Source organism: Hylobates moloch, unplaced genomic scaffold (assembly GCF_009828535.3).
Source record: "Hylobates moloch isolate HMO894 unplaced genomic scaffold, HMol_V3 SCAFFOLD_16, whole genome shotgun sequence".
NCBI lineage: Eukaryota > Metazoa > Chordata > Mammalia > Primates > Hylobatidae > Hylobates > Hylobates moloch.
In genome coordinates this window covers 14,651,472-14,665,625 of record NW_026652291.1, presented here as the reverse complement: position 1 = coordinate 14,665,625, position 14,154 = coordinate 14,651,472, and positions in this window count along the sequence as shown.

The window sequence follows — 14,154 nt, the reverse complement described above, 5'->3', positions numbered from 1 at the left end:
CTTGTCCTGGAGTTTGGGATCTGCTGGAAGACAAATGTCTTGTTAAAAAGCCAGACAAGGGGCCGGGCGCGGTGGCTCACACCTGTAATCCCAACACTTTGGGAGGCCGAGGCGGGTGGATCACCTGAGGTCAGGGGTTTGAGACCAACCTGGCCAACATGGTGAGACCCCACCTCTACTAAAAGTAAAAATAAAATAAAAATAAAAATAAAACAAAAAATTAGCCAGTCGTGGTGGCAGGTGCCTGTAATCCCAGCTACCTGGGAGGCTGAGGCACGAGAATCTCTTGAACTCGGCAGGCAGAGGTTACAGTGAACCGAGAATATGCCATTGCGCTCCAGCCTGGGCGACAAGAGTGAAACTCATCTCAAAAAAAAAAAAAAAGAAGGTAGACAAGGAACAGGCAGACCAGAAGCCCTGGGGGAGTGGCCACTGATTTTGCTTCTGCCCAGCATCCAGTCTCCTGCCCTCGGCTTCTGCTCCCAGTTTGCTTTGTAGAAATGACCTCAAACTAGCACATGATAAGTACCCGTCAAGGAGGAGGATGTGCTGCCTTCCTCTAGCCAAGGCTGAGCATGTGACCCAGCCAGGCAGTTAGAACCCTTCCTCCCTGATATTTCAGTCTAGCCTGGAGAGACCTAGGGAATGAAGGAAAAAGAAATTCAAATTTACACACACTCACTCACACCCTTCCCTGCCCACTCACACCAGATTAGATGTGTTCAGCACTGAGGACCAGATGAAACATCCATTTGCTTTCCTTTCCCAGGCCCCAAGGGCCATCCAGGCCCTGCCCCTTCCAAGCCTGGGCTTTGTGCCTTTGGTCATTTGCCTCTCCCACTTCCTGTTGTCCATTCCCTTTTTGATTAAGTTACTCAGTTAACTTTTTGCTTAAGTTACTTAAGTTACTTTTTGCTTGAGTTACTTAAGTTAGTTTTTGTTGCTTTTAAACAAAGAACCTGAGGGAGATATCTGGTAAATGATTTTTATACCAAGTGGAGTTGGAAAAGATTTGGGAGACTAAGAGAACTGTCCAGAGCCCAGACCCAGGCGGAGAAATGCTGGCCCTGGGGCGGAGAGCACAGAGGACAGAAGCAGTACTGCTCCCAATGTGCAGAGCTTGGAAACCCATCTTTGTTGTTTTGGTTGGATGAACAGAGATCTTAATATCTCCTTTTTTTTTTTCTTTCCAGGGTCTTGCTTTGTTACTTAGGCTGGAGTGCAGTGGTGTGATCATGGCTCACTGCAGCCTCAACGTCCTGGGCTCAGGTTATCCTCCCACTTTAGCCTCCCAAGAAGCTAAGCCTGTAAGTGTGTGCCACCACACCTGGCTAATTTTTGTGTTTTTTGAAGAGACGGAGTTTGGCTGTGTCGCTCAGGCTTTAATATCTCTTTGAAATGGTTTGGATGTTTGTCCCCTCCAAACCTCATGTTGAAATGTGATCCCCAGTGTGGGAGGTGGGGGCCTAGAGGGAGATGTGTAGGTCATGGGGAGGATCCCTCATGAATGGCTTGGTGCCACCCCTTGGTGATGAGCAAGTCTCACTCTGTTAGTTCATGTGACAGCTGGTTGTTTAAAAGAGCCTGGTGCTTCCTCTCCCTCTTTCTCCTCTGCCCCCCTCTCCATGTGAAACACCTACTCCCCCTTCGTCTTCTGCTGCGATTTTTTTTTTTTTTTTTTGAGACAGAGACTCACTCTGTCGCCCAGGCTGAACAGCAATGGTGTGATCTTGGCTTAAGGCAACCTCCACCTCCCGGGTTCAAGTGATTCTCATGCCTCAGCCTCCTGAGTAGCTGGGATTACAGGCACCCACCACCATGCCTGGCTAATTTTTGTAATTTTAGTACAGTTGGAGTTTCACCATATTGCCCAGGCTGGTCTCAAACTCCTGACCTCAGGTTATCCACCCACCTCCGCCTCCCAAAGCGCTGGCATTACAGGCATGAGCCACAGTGCCCAGCGTCTGCTGTGATTATAAGTTTCCTGAGATCCTCATCAGAAGCTGAGCATACTTCATGTACAGCTTGCACAACTGTGAGCCAAATAAACCTCTTTTCTATATAAATTACCCAGCTTCAGTATTCCTGTGTACAGCAACACAAAATGGACTAACATACCCTTCCTTGCTCTTCACTGATGTTTAATAACTCACTGCTCAGGGTGGGCCTGTGGACAAATTCAGTTTCACAGGTCACTCATTCTGCCAGGACCATGTGCCCCAAAGGCCTGATGGATGGCAGGAGTGAGCACACACAGCCCCTCAAACTGAACTTTGTACAACCCGCCCTCTCACCCCACAGATCATCTGGGTTAAATTTTTTTTTTTTTTTTGAGACAGAGTCTTGCTCTGTCGCCCAGGCTGGAGTACAGTGGCTCGATCTCGGCTCACTGCAACCTCCGCCTCCTGGGTTCAAGCAATTCTCTGCCTCAGCCTCCTGTGTAGCTGGCATTACAAGCACCTGCCACCACAGCTGGCTAATTTTTTTTGTATTTTTAGTAGAGATGGGATTTCACCATCTTGGCCAGGCTGGTCTTGAACTCCTGACCTCATGATCCACCCACCTCAGCCTCCCAAAGTGCTGGGATTACAGGCATGAGCCACCGTGCCCGGCCATCTGGGTTAAAATTTTAATCCTTGGGCAGCCTCCTCTCACCCTTCAGTGTGCTTAGAGTGCACTGTCTCCCTTATGAGTTGTTTAGGGAATGTTTCCAGCCTGAGTGGAATCATGGCAGGTGAATCTGCCACGTGAGGCTCTGACTGTGGCTCTGCTCCTCTCCTCCAGGTTATGCAACCAAGGATGGGCTGCTATTTGCTGGTGGGACTAGGCTTGTACTTAGGTTGTACTTTTTCAGAGAGACAGGGTCTCGCTCTGTCACCCAGGCTGGAGTGTTGTGGCACGAACTTGGCTCACTGCAACCTCTGCCTCCCGGGTTCAAGTGATTCCCCTGCCTCAGCCTCCCGAGTATCTGGGATTATAGCTGCGTGCCACCGTGCCAGGCTGATTTTTGTATTTTTAGTAGAGACGGGGTTTCACCATGTTGGCCAGGCTGGTCTCAAACTCCTGAGCTCAAGTGATCCACCCGCCTTGGCCTCCCAAAGTGCTAGGATTACAGGCATGAGCCACCACACCCAGCCTATGCTGTCCTTTAAAAAATCATTATGAAATATTTCATACATGCAAAAGGGCATAAGGATACTATCATGAACACCTGCATGCTACCACTATGCTGAACAAATCAAGCATTAGAAATGCAGTTGGCGGGCTGGGCGTGGGGGCTCACGCCTGCAATCCCAGCACTTTGGGAGGCTGAGATGGGCGGATCACAAGGTCAGGAGTTCAAGACCAGCGTGGCCAACATGGTGAAACCCCATCTCTACTAAAAATAGAAAAATTAGCTGGGCGTGGTGGCACATACCTGTAATCCCAGCTGCTGGGGAGCTGAGGCAGGAGAATTGCTTCAACCCGGGAGGCGGAGGTTGCAGTAAGCTGAGATTGCGCCACTGCACTCCAGCCTGGGCGACAGAGTGAGACTGTGTTTCAAAAAAAAAAAAAAGAAAAGAAATGCAGTTGGCGCTCCTGTGTGAAGCCCTGTTTAAAGAGCCTCACACTGTTAACTGGAGCTTTGCAGAACTTGCTCATATGCTTAGGGTCAACAGCAATTCAAGGTGGGCCAAGATTAAACATGGCTTCCATGTCTGATCAGGTAAGACACCAGAGAGTTGCTAGGTTTTTAAAATTGCTAGCAATTACTATCCCTATCACCATGCTTTTTCTTTTTTTAATTTAATTTAATTTAATTTTTTTTTTTTGAGACAGAGTCTTGCTCTGTCGCCCAGGCTGGAAGAGCAGTGGCGTGATCTTGGCTCACTGCAAGCTCTGCCTCCTGGGTTCACACCATTCTCCTGCCTCAGCCTCCCGAGTAGCTGGGACTACAGGAACCCGCCACCACGCCCGGCTGATTTTTTTGTATTTTTAGTACAGACGGGGTTTCACCGTGTTAGCCAGGATGGTCTCGATCTCCTGACCTTGTGATCCGCCCATCTCGGCCTCCCAAAGTGCTGGGATTACAGGCGTGAGCCACTGCGCCCCGCATCACCATGCTTTTCTGCATCCAAAATAGGTCACCTGCAGCAACGTGGGAAGCCTTGTATATTGAGCTGAGGATTTTTTCTGTCTACTACGCCTCCTTCTCATCCTAATAATAACCACACTGTAGAGGTTGGGGGAGCTCTTGAGGCCCAAATTATGAAGTACTGCCCAGGCCTGCACCTTCCCCTCTGCCCACATCTCATGCAGGGCCACCATGCCTGACGTCTGCAGCTCATGCTGGTGCTTCCTGTTCTAGGCTGCCTTTCAAAGCTTTGTTGCGTACAACTGGCTTTACACCCTCCCTCAGTCTTGGCAGCCTATTAATAACTACTATGATTTTGGAGCATCCCAACTGTATAGACACTTTCTATAGATTCTACAGTATAAAGAATTACCCCAGAGAATGTTCCAGTCTTCTGCAGCCTTAGGAACTGTTATAGAGAAAAACTGACTGAAGGATAACATTACCCGTGTTTTACAGATAAGGACACTGAGGACCAGAGAGGCTTGATGCTCTAATGATTGGCACTGAGGCAGCACTGAGAGGTGGGAGCAGACCTGCTGAGCAGGTGGGACTTTGAGGCGGAGGCTTCCCCTGGGTCTTCCTTCCACCACAGGCTGCTTCTGGCTTCTGGCCAGGCTGGTCTATCTACTATTTTGGTTGTTTTTTAGCCACTTGTGCTTGAACCAATGGAGGGACCCAGGGTGACCTTAATCTGTGTTTCCTGTGAGTTTTTTAAATTTTAATTAATTGATTAATTTTTTTTTTTTTTTTGAGACGGAGTCTTGATCTGTTACCCAGGCTGGAGTGCAGTGGCATGATCTCGGCTCACTGCAACCTCCGCCTCCCAGGTTGAAGTGAGTCTCCTGCCTCAGCCTCCCGAATAGCTGGGATTACAGGTGTCCACCACCACACCCGGCTAATTTTTGTATTTTTAATAGAGACGGGGTTTCACCATGTTGGTCAGGCTGGTCTCAAACTCCTGACCTCAGGCGATCCGCTCGCCTCGGCCTCCTGAAGTGCTGGGATTACAGGTGTGAGCCACGGCGCCCGACCTTAGTTTTTTTGTTTTTTGAGACAGGTTCTCACTTTGTCGCCCAGGCTGGAGTGCAGTCACGTGATCTCGGCTCACTGCAATCTCCGCCTCCCAGATTCAAGCGATTCTCCTGCCTTAGCCTCCTGAGCAGCTGGGATTACAGGTGCCTGCCACAACACCCGGCTAATTTTTGTATTTTTAGTAGAAACGGGGTTTCACCATGTTAGTCAGGCTGGTCTCGAGCTCCTGACCTCAAGTGATCTGCCCATCTTGGCCTCCCAAAGTGCTGGGATTACAGGCATGAGCCACTGCACCTGGTCTAATTTTTGATTTTTTTTAAGAGATGGGGTCTCTCTCTGTCACCTGGGCTGGAGTGCAGTGGTGTGATCATAGCTCACTGCAGTCTCAACCTCCTGGATTCAATAGATCCTCCACATTCAGCCTCCCGAGTAGCTGGGATTACAGGTGTGTGCCACCACACTCAACCACTTGTGAGCTCTTGATGCACTCATCAGCACCAGTTAGAGCCTCAAACAGCCACAAAGACACAAACTGGTAAGGACTGACTGGTGGTTTGGCTCAGCTGTACCATCTGGGATGGTAACACAAGTCTGATGGAATCAACGCTGATATTTACTACAACACCCAAGGGTGCTTTATATACGTTATTTTTACAAAAATGAGATTCTTGACTCAATCTGAGTATGTGTCTCACCATCCTTTGCCACACCCTGCAGAGAAAGTCCACATGCAGATGGGGCAGCAGCCAGCCAGAGCTATCCCTGTGGTGATCAGTGGTCCAAGGCTAGCCCCTTCCCTCACACCTCTACACGGCAGCTTAGGCCACTGCCTTTGATGGCCTCTGGTTTTACCCTGGGGATTATTTCTTCCCTGTCTTATAAATAGCCAAACATTTGCCCTGGTTAGCTGGTAATCTGTGGGGCTGACTCTGAGATGTCAGCATTACACCCACCTGAGTTTAAGCTCAGCATAGGACACAACACAGCATAGGTGACCAAAGTTAAAGAAACATAAAATGGGCCAGACGAAGTGGCTTACCTGTATTCCCAGCAATTTGGGAGGCTGAGGCAGAAGGATCACTTGAGCCCAGGAGTTCGAGATCAGCCTGGAAAACACAGTGAGACTTTGTCTCTACAAAAAAAAAAAAAAAAATATATATATATATATATATAAAAAATTAGCCAGGTGTGTTGGCACACGCCTATGGTCCCAGTTACTCAGGAAGCTAAGGCAAGAGATCACTTGAGCCCAGGAGTTCGAGGCTGCAGTGAGCTATGATCGTGCCACTGTACTCCAGCTTGGGTGACAAAATGAGACCCATGATCTCGGTTCACGGCAACCTCCGAGTCCTGGGTTCAAGTGATTCTCCTGCCTCAGCCTCCTGAGTAGCTGGGATTGCAGGCATGCACCACCACACCCAGCTAATTTTTGTATTTTTAGTAGAGAAGGGGTTTCACCATGTTGGCCAGGCTGGTCTGGAACTCCTGAGCTCAAGTGATCCACCCGCCTCAGCCTTCCAAAGTGCCAGGATTAGAGGTGTGAGCCATCACGCCTGGCCTACTATGTCATTTTATGTCAGGGACTTGAGCATCCTCGGATTTTGGTGTCCTCAGATCTTGGTGTCCTGGAGCTCATGGATCCTGAGAGACAATTGTATTTTCATCGCCTCCAGAAGAAATCCTGTGTCCTTTAGCTATCCTCCCATAGTCTCCCAAACTCCCCAGTCTTAGACAACCATGAATCTAGTTTCTGTCTTGGCCTGGGAACAACGGCCTGTTTCCGAGTGACACCCCAGCTTTAGGACTGAGTGCTTGGTGCAAGGGTCCACAGTAGCCTCCGGTCTCCCTGGTTTGCCTCTCCCAGCATGGAAACTCTGCCTCAGGAGCCAGGACAGGCCATCAGGGTGCCAGAATTCACATCCCAGGATGGGGCCCGGGTAGAGCCTCCATCCCACGAGGGGGCAGGAGGATGAAGGGAGCCCCCAACTCTCGCCTGTCCCTGCCCAGAACTTAGCCTCAGCAACAGGAACTGGGGGCAGGAGGAGAAACGCTGGCATGCTGCTTCTGTTGGGAAGGCAGCCCTCCCACTGGGTGCTGGGGAAGACAGAGCCCTGTGCCCTTGGCTGCTCCCTTCTGGAGTGGAGTTTCTGTCTTGCTGCACTGGAGGTCAGAAGTCCAAAAATCAGTCTCATTGGTCAAAGTCAAGACGTCAGCAGGGCTGGCTCTTCTTGGAAGGGCTTGGGGAGAATCCATTTCCTTGTCCTTTCCAGCTTCCACAGACCAGCTATGTCCTAGATTCATGGCCCCTTCCTGCACCCTCATGGCCAGTGGTGTGGCATCTCCTCTCCTCTCTGAGCTCCTGCTTCCCTCTTAGAAAGACCTTTGTGATGACATTGGGCCGGTCCAGATTGGCCAGGGTGGTCTCCCGATCTCCAGATCCTTACCTTAATCCCATCTACAAGGTTCCTTTCATCACGTAAGCTAACACAGCCACAGGTTCTGGGGATTAGGACATGGATGTCTTTGAGGGGGCCCTTATTCTGGTGGAAAGTAGGAGAGAGACAAAGCAGTAGCCTCCAGCTGAGAGGCAGATGAGTCAAGATGGGAATTAGACTCATCTGCCTCTCAGCCAGGAGCAGCACAGGATGTTTCCTGTCCTGTGGGACTGCCTCTCCCCAAAACCCCCTCACCACCCTGTTGGAGTTCCATCTTCATCTATGCTGTCAGCAGAGACTCTTGCTTTGGGTCTCCCCGAGCCTGGATAACAGTAACTCCTATTTATGAACACCTACTGTGTGCCAGATATGGTTAGGCTAGAAGGTTTCCAACACTGTCTTGAAGCCACGTAAGTACTCTTCAAGAAGACAGTATTGTTCTCATTTTAGAGAAGAAGAATCCAAGGCTTAGGAGTGTGACTCGCCTACCTCACGTGGTCAGAAAAAATGGATGAGTAAGGATCTGTGCTGGTTTAAAAATATGTCCACAGATTGTTTGGTACTCCACCATCCACAGACCAAGCCTCATTCTCCTCCTCCCAAGGGTGGTTGTAACTGGTCGTTGGTTTCTAGAGAATGTAGAGATGAGTGCAGAATCTGGCAGAGATGACGGCCTGTGACGTCTGAGAGTAAGACATCAAAGGAACTGTAGCTCCCTCCTCGCCTTCTCTCTCAGATCATTAGCCTAGGGGAGCCGAGTGCCCTATTGCAAGGGCACTCACGCAGCTCTATGGAGAAGCCCGCCTTGCTAGCTTCCTGCCATGTGAGTCAAGGTGAAAGCGGATCTGCCAGCCCCAGTCAAGCTTTCCAATGATGGCAACCTTGGTCAACATCCTCACCTTGACTGCAACCCATGAGAGCCTCTGAGCCAGAACCATCCAGCTAGGCTGCTTCCGAATTCATGACCTACCAGAACTGTGAAATACTGAATGGTTATTGTTTTAAGTCACTATTTTGGGGGTTATCTGTTGTGCAGCCATAGATAGGTAATATAGCATCTGAGTCTGTGCTTATTCTGCCAACAGATGCCACCTCCAAAATGACCAAGTTAGGTCACAATGTCTTCGGAAGGCTGGGAGAAGCTGGTGTGGAGGGATAGAAGGTGGGAGAGTTTCTGAGGATAAAAAGTGAAGGACAAGTGGCTCAGGGAGTGGGGGCAGGAGGGTGGGCTGAGGAATGACTGGGTCCCAGAAGACTGGGTGGGTGGCAGCGAAGGGGACTGAGGAATCAGCTACCAAGAACCATGGGAATGGAGAACCAGGGATGCCCTCCCTCAATCATCTGCTCTGGGGCTCATTTTCTGGAACCCTCGAAGGATGGGGGCTTGATGAAGGGAGGCATGAACGGGTCCTAGGGGAAAAGACCTTTGAGAACACTAAATGGGTGAGTGGCTTCCTTCTCCTTTATAAGCCATCCTTCAGGGCAATTCAGAAAACGCTGCATTCAGTTATTCACACGCGGTTTTCATTCAAGCATAAGTTAATGTGAGTCTTCTAAGATGTAAATTCACTGATATAGATTGTTGTGCTTCTTTAACACTCTTACTTATTTCCAAGATCCAACATACCTACCCCCACACCCCAAAAAGCAAACAAACAAACCACAAGTCCAAGTCAGGTATCAGGCATTTGTACATTGACAGGTTTATTCTTAAAGCTTGAACAAATACATCTTTACACACACACACAAGTTGGTAAAAAGTAAGCCCTTACTGCTTTGTTGAAAATAAAACTCATACATAAAGCTTTCTGGTCAAATTCCCGAAACATGAAAACATCACATTTCTACAATACATCTGCTTTTTTGATTCATGTGTGTTTTCGACACAACTCAACAACTCATTCAGATCTTCCCAAAGAGAAAACTAACTTCGAGACCATGAAGGAAAAAAAAATACATGCCTCTTATAACTGTTAAACACAAGTAGCTATAGAATTCTGAAAATTCTCAATAAACAGTTACTAGTATAAAAATGCTTAACTCCATATAGCTCACCTTTAATCAAAGGCAGTACCAGTTATCACTATAATAAAGCACTCAAAGAACATCGAAATAACTATGCATATCTACAGCAACGAAAGGAACATGGAACATTTAGCCCTCCTAAACAATTCCAGAAGAGGGAAGTTCATTATAAATTAATACTTGGAGGATTCTAGCCCAGCTGGAATAGATTTTAAAAAACTACAATAAAGTATATAAATACGAAATTCAGATAAAGCAGGTAAAGAAAAGCTGTCACTTAATAACACAGGTGGCAGCAAGCAAAAATATCATTCCCTCTGGGGGGAATTAATGCTAGATTAACATGAATAAAATAATGGAAAATGACATAAAATGAAAATACAAAATAAAATTGATCCTTGATGTGAGAATAACTGTATTCCTTGCATGTTCAGAATATTCTTATGTTCTTCTAGAGAGACTTAGAAAAAAAAAGCCATGCAAATAAAATTCTCATTACATGCCAGTTGAGTGACTTGCAAAGGTTTGCCCCAGAAGGGCTTTTTAAAGAGGCTAAAGACATTCTAATTGCCATCCAAATGGATGTTTACACCAAAATAAGAAGAAATCATCCACTCCCAAAGCAAATCCTATCTATGGACTTCATAGAATCCCTTATACTTTATAACATTTTCTGCTTCCTTCTTAAAAATCTAGGGGGAAGGTGAGCTCCTGGGACATAAGTACTCAGGGAAAGAACCTCATTAAGCCAGGCAGAGGATGGCAAAGATCAACAAAAGAAAAGGGTCCACCGCACTCCAGCCTGGGCAACAGAGCAAGGCCCCATCTCTAAAAAGTAATAATAAATAAAAGGAAAAAGATGCAAGCAAATTTCTGCAAATAGAAGCGTTCACCCCACAGATGAGAAAAGAGGACTCAGTCGTAACCAGGAGAGCCCGCGCAGGCACCTTGGTGGTCTGAATCTAATAGATGCCACTCTCAAATTCTGAGGAGGATGAATTAGCTACTGCTTACCAGGCAACTAACAGAGCCAGCAACAGAAAGGTTACAAGGCCACCTTCATAACCAGCCCTTTGAAACTGGAAACAAAGTTTTGGCCAGAGATGAACATGCACCCATATGTCTGAAGACAAAAGTTTTTTAAGAGGACACGGACTCCAGATCTTTTATCTTATGAATAGATCCACTTTGGTTGGTAATTCCTCTGCCTGACAGGCTGTCTTGGGCTACCACACAGCTGATATGACTGGACAGCAGAGCTGTGTAAACCTGTCTAAAATAGCGCACTTGGTGGCTACATACAGCTAATCGCTGCTAGCGTTTAGAGTCTATGGCTGACTCATCTCAGCATGGTGACCTGGACTGCAGCAAGATCGGGCACAGCTTCCCTTAGGTGGGAGAAAGAAGGAATACCACGGAGGTGTGTGTGGTTGTGTGCGCACACAGAAGAGAGTCGGGGGAGGGGCTGGTAGGGAGGCAGAGTGAGACAGAAAGGAAAGGCCAAAAGGAAAGTTAAAGGGATTTATTTTATTGATGCTAACTTACGGGTCAGCTAACAATAACAAGCTACTACTATTATTTCCCAAAGATGGAACAAAGGGTGACGTTACCCGTCGATGCTAGATGATGTCCCCAAACCTGATGTACTAAAGGAAAATCAACACATTGTCTCACAGCTTTCTTACCTGGCAGCTGGCACCACATTAGAATCTCCATGGCCGTGCATGGTGGCTCATGCCTGGAATCCCCGCACTTTGGGAGGCCCAGGTGGCAGGATCGCTTGAGTCCAGCCTGGGCAACACTGTGAGACGCCACCTATGTTTAAAAAAAAGGAATCCCCAGTCTCTTTGAAGTATGTGCCTTAGAAGGAAAGTTTCAGGACACTCTGGCACTTTTTTTCTACTCTGGGAAGGGATCTGTGGGCTTTCTACAAGGGAGCGAACAACCTGAATTCTTTCCTCTGGGATCCCGTCAGCTTCTCCTTCCCCAGAGGTCCTGACATTGCTTACCAGCCATTCACCTGAAATGAACTGCTTCAACGTGTTCTGAAGGACCTTTAAATAAGAGATGGTAATAAATCCAGTTGCTACAGAATGACAAGAAGAACAGTCATGATTGTAGTCAATTTTAAAAATAGACATCCTTTCCTTTCTTGCTCCCTCCCATAAATACTAAATGGAAGAAGACACAAATAGAAAGAGAAGAAAGTATTTTTAAACTATAAAGAAAATGAAGAAAACAACCTAATCAATGTGGGAAACCATACAAAAAAAAAACAAAAACCCAGAAAATATTACATAACCAGGCCTTTTAAATAAGGATGGAATTCAATAAAAAACTTAAAATGCTTACATCTTCTGAAATAACCCATGATTAGCTCGAAGTTTTACAAAGTTCTTGAACAAAAGGTACACATCAAAGTAGTGAGGTAGCAGCCCCCACTTTCCCAAAAAGTTTTCAGGAAAAGGCTGCACAAGCACCTGTTGGTGAGATCACCAGGAAGGAATCTGCTTCCGGCAGGAAATTGCACTGGGTGAGCTCTAAGGCTCCTAAACTCTAAGATTCTTGTATGTGCTGAAAATACTGCTACGACGACAGTTTGATCTGATCATCTATGCATTCCTCTGAAATAAATGAAGTCAATTCAAATAAGACATTCTACAAATTAGCCAAGCACAATGATATATTTTAAACCCACACTCAGACTGACAGTGTACACCATAAATTTTTACTAGAACAAGTCATAAATATAAACAATCTACTTAATTTTATACTTTGTTAGTTCCTACTTCAAAATGCTAGTCAATATTCACTACAGAGAAGTGGGTAAAGATACTTTCATTTTACTTTTTTTTTTTTTTTGAGACAGAGTCTCACTCTGTCCCCCAGGCTGGAGTGCAGTGGCATGATCTCGGCTCACTGCAAGCTCCGCCTCCCAGGTTCACGCCATTCTCCTGCCTCAGCCTCCTGAGTAGCTGGGACTACAGGCACCCGCCACCACGCCCGGCTAATTTTTTTGTGTTTTTGGTAGAGACAGGGTTTCACCGAGTTAGCCAGGATGGTCTTGATCTCCCGACCTTGTGATCCACCCACCTCGCCTCCCAAAGTGCTGGGATTACAGGAGTGAGCCACCGCACCCGGCCCGGTAAAGATACTTTTAAAATTAAATTGCTATATAACAGAAAGTCTTCATTATTAAATATCATTCTACCCATCTTTGGAATCAATGCACCTTATGGATTTTTTTTATCCTCTTTAATCGATCCCTCAGTATGGTGGTGAGACAGGGAGGCACAGGTTATCCCCATTTTACAGATGAAGAAATGGAGGCAAAGGGAGGCCGAGTGATTTGCTCAGGATCACCAAGTCTGCAGCCAAGCTGGAAATAAAGTACCAAACTGCCTTTTCCACAAAATCCTCAGTAATACTTATAGAGAGTGTCATATCTAATACATTTTACTCTTCAATTAAAACCAAGGGTTCAGGGAAAAAGGAAGGAATTAAGTGAGCTCTTTGGGTAACCTTGTTTTCTTTTAGAGGATGAAGGTATTTCTCTTTAGATGCTGGTAGATATCATTAGTAAAAACTGAATGGTGAGAAATAAAGCTGGGCACAGGCCAAGGCAGACATGAATGACAGGCTTTATCTTTCATGGCTCAGTTCTCACAAGAGGCTCACTGTACAAGGTCCAACTTTGCATCTAACTTCAACACACAGCCTTTCCAATCATCTCACAGCATTTATTTGAACAAAAAAAAAGACAGAATTTAATATATTAGTTGATCTAAAGAAATAAACAGTATTATTCAGTAATAGTCCTAGTATATAAAAATGTGGCATTCATCTACAGCAAAGACAAATTATCAGTATCTTTTCTTTAAGAAATCACTTTTTTTTTTTTTTTTTTTTTTTAAGACGGAGTCTCGCTCTGTCACCCAGGCTGGAGTGCAGTGGTATGGCGCGATCTTAGCTCACTGCAAGTTCTGCTTCCTGGGTTCACGCCATTCTCTTGCCTCAGCCTCCCAAGTACCTGGGACTACAGGTGCCTGCCACCATGCCCGGCTAATTTTTGTATTTTTAGTAGAGACGGGGTTTCACCATGTTAGCCAGGATGGTCTCGACCTCGTGATCTGCCCGCCTCGACCTCCCAACACTTCCTTTTTTAAAAAATGGAAATTTCTTCTAAAATGGTTTTTCAAAGCTATGGCTCATAAGGAAATAACTAATTTCAATGTCTAAATACCTTAAAAAGAAGCATATATGTAAGTATTAGTCCAATCATGTGAAACCCAATAAAACAAGATCTGATTTGAAAACATTTTCAATGAAAAGTACAAAGGTTAAAGGAAAAACAGCATCTGATACATGCACCCTATTGTAAATAATTGGTATTTAATGCTGCCATGGAGTACTGACCACTAAGTTCCAGTTTGCCACATGAAAGGCATACTTACAACTTTTATTTTATCCACATTAAAAATATTTATCTTTAAACAAAAATAAATTCCAGTTAGCCTTTGCTGGGAGAAACTTTTTTTTTTTTTT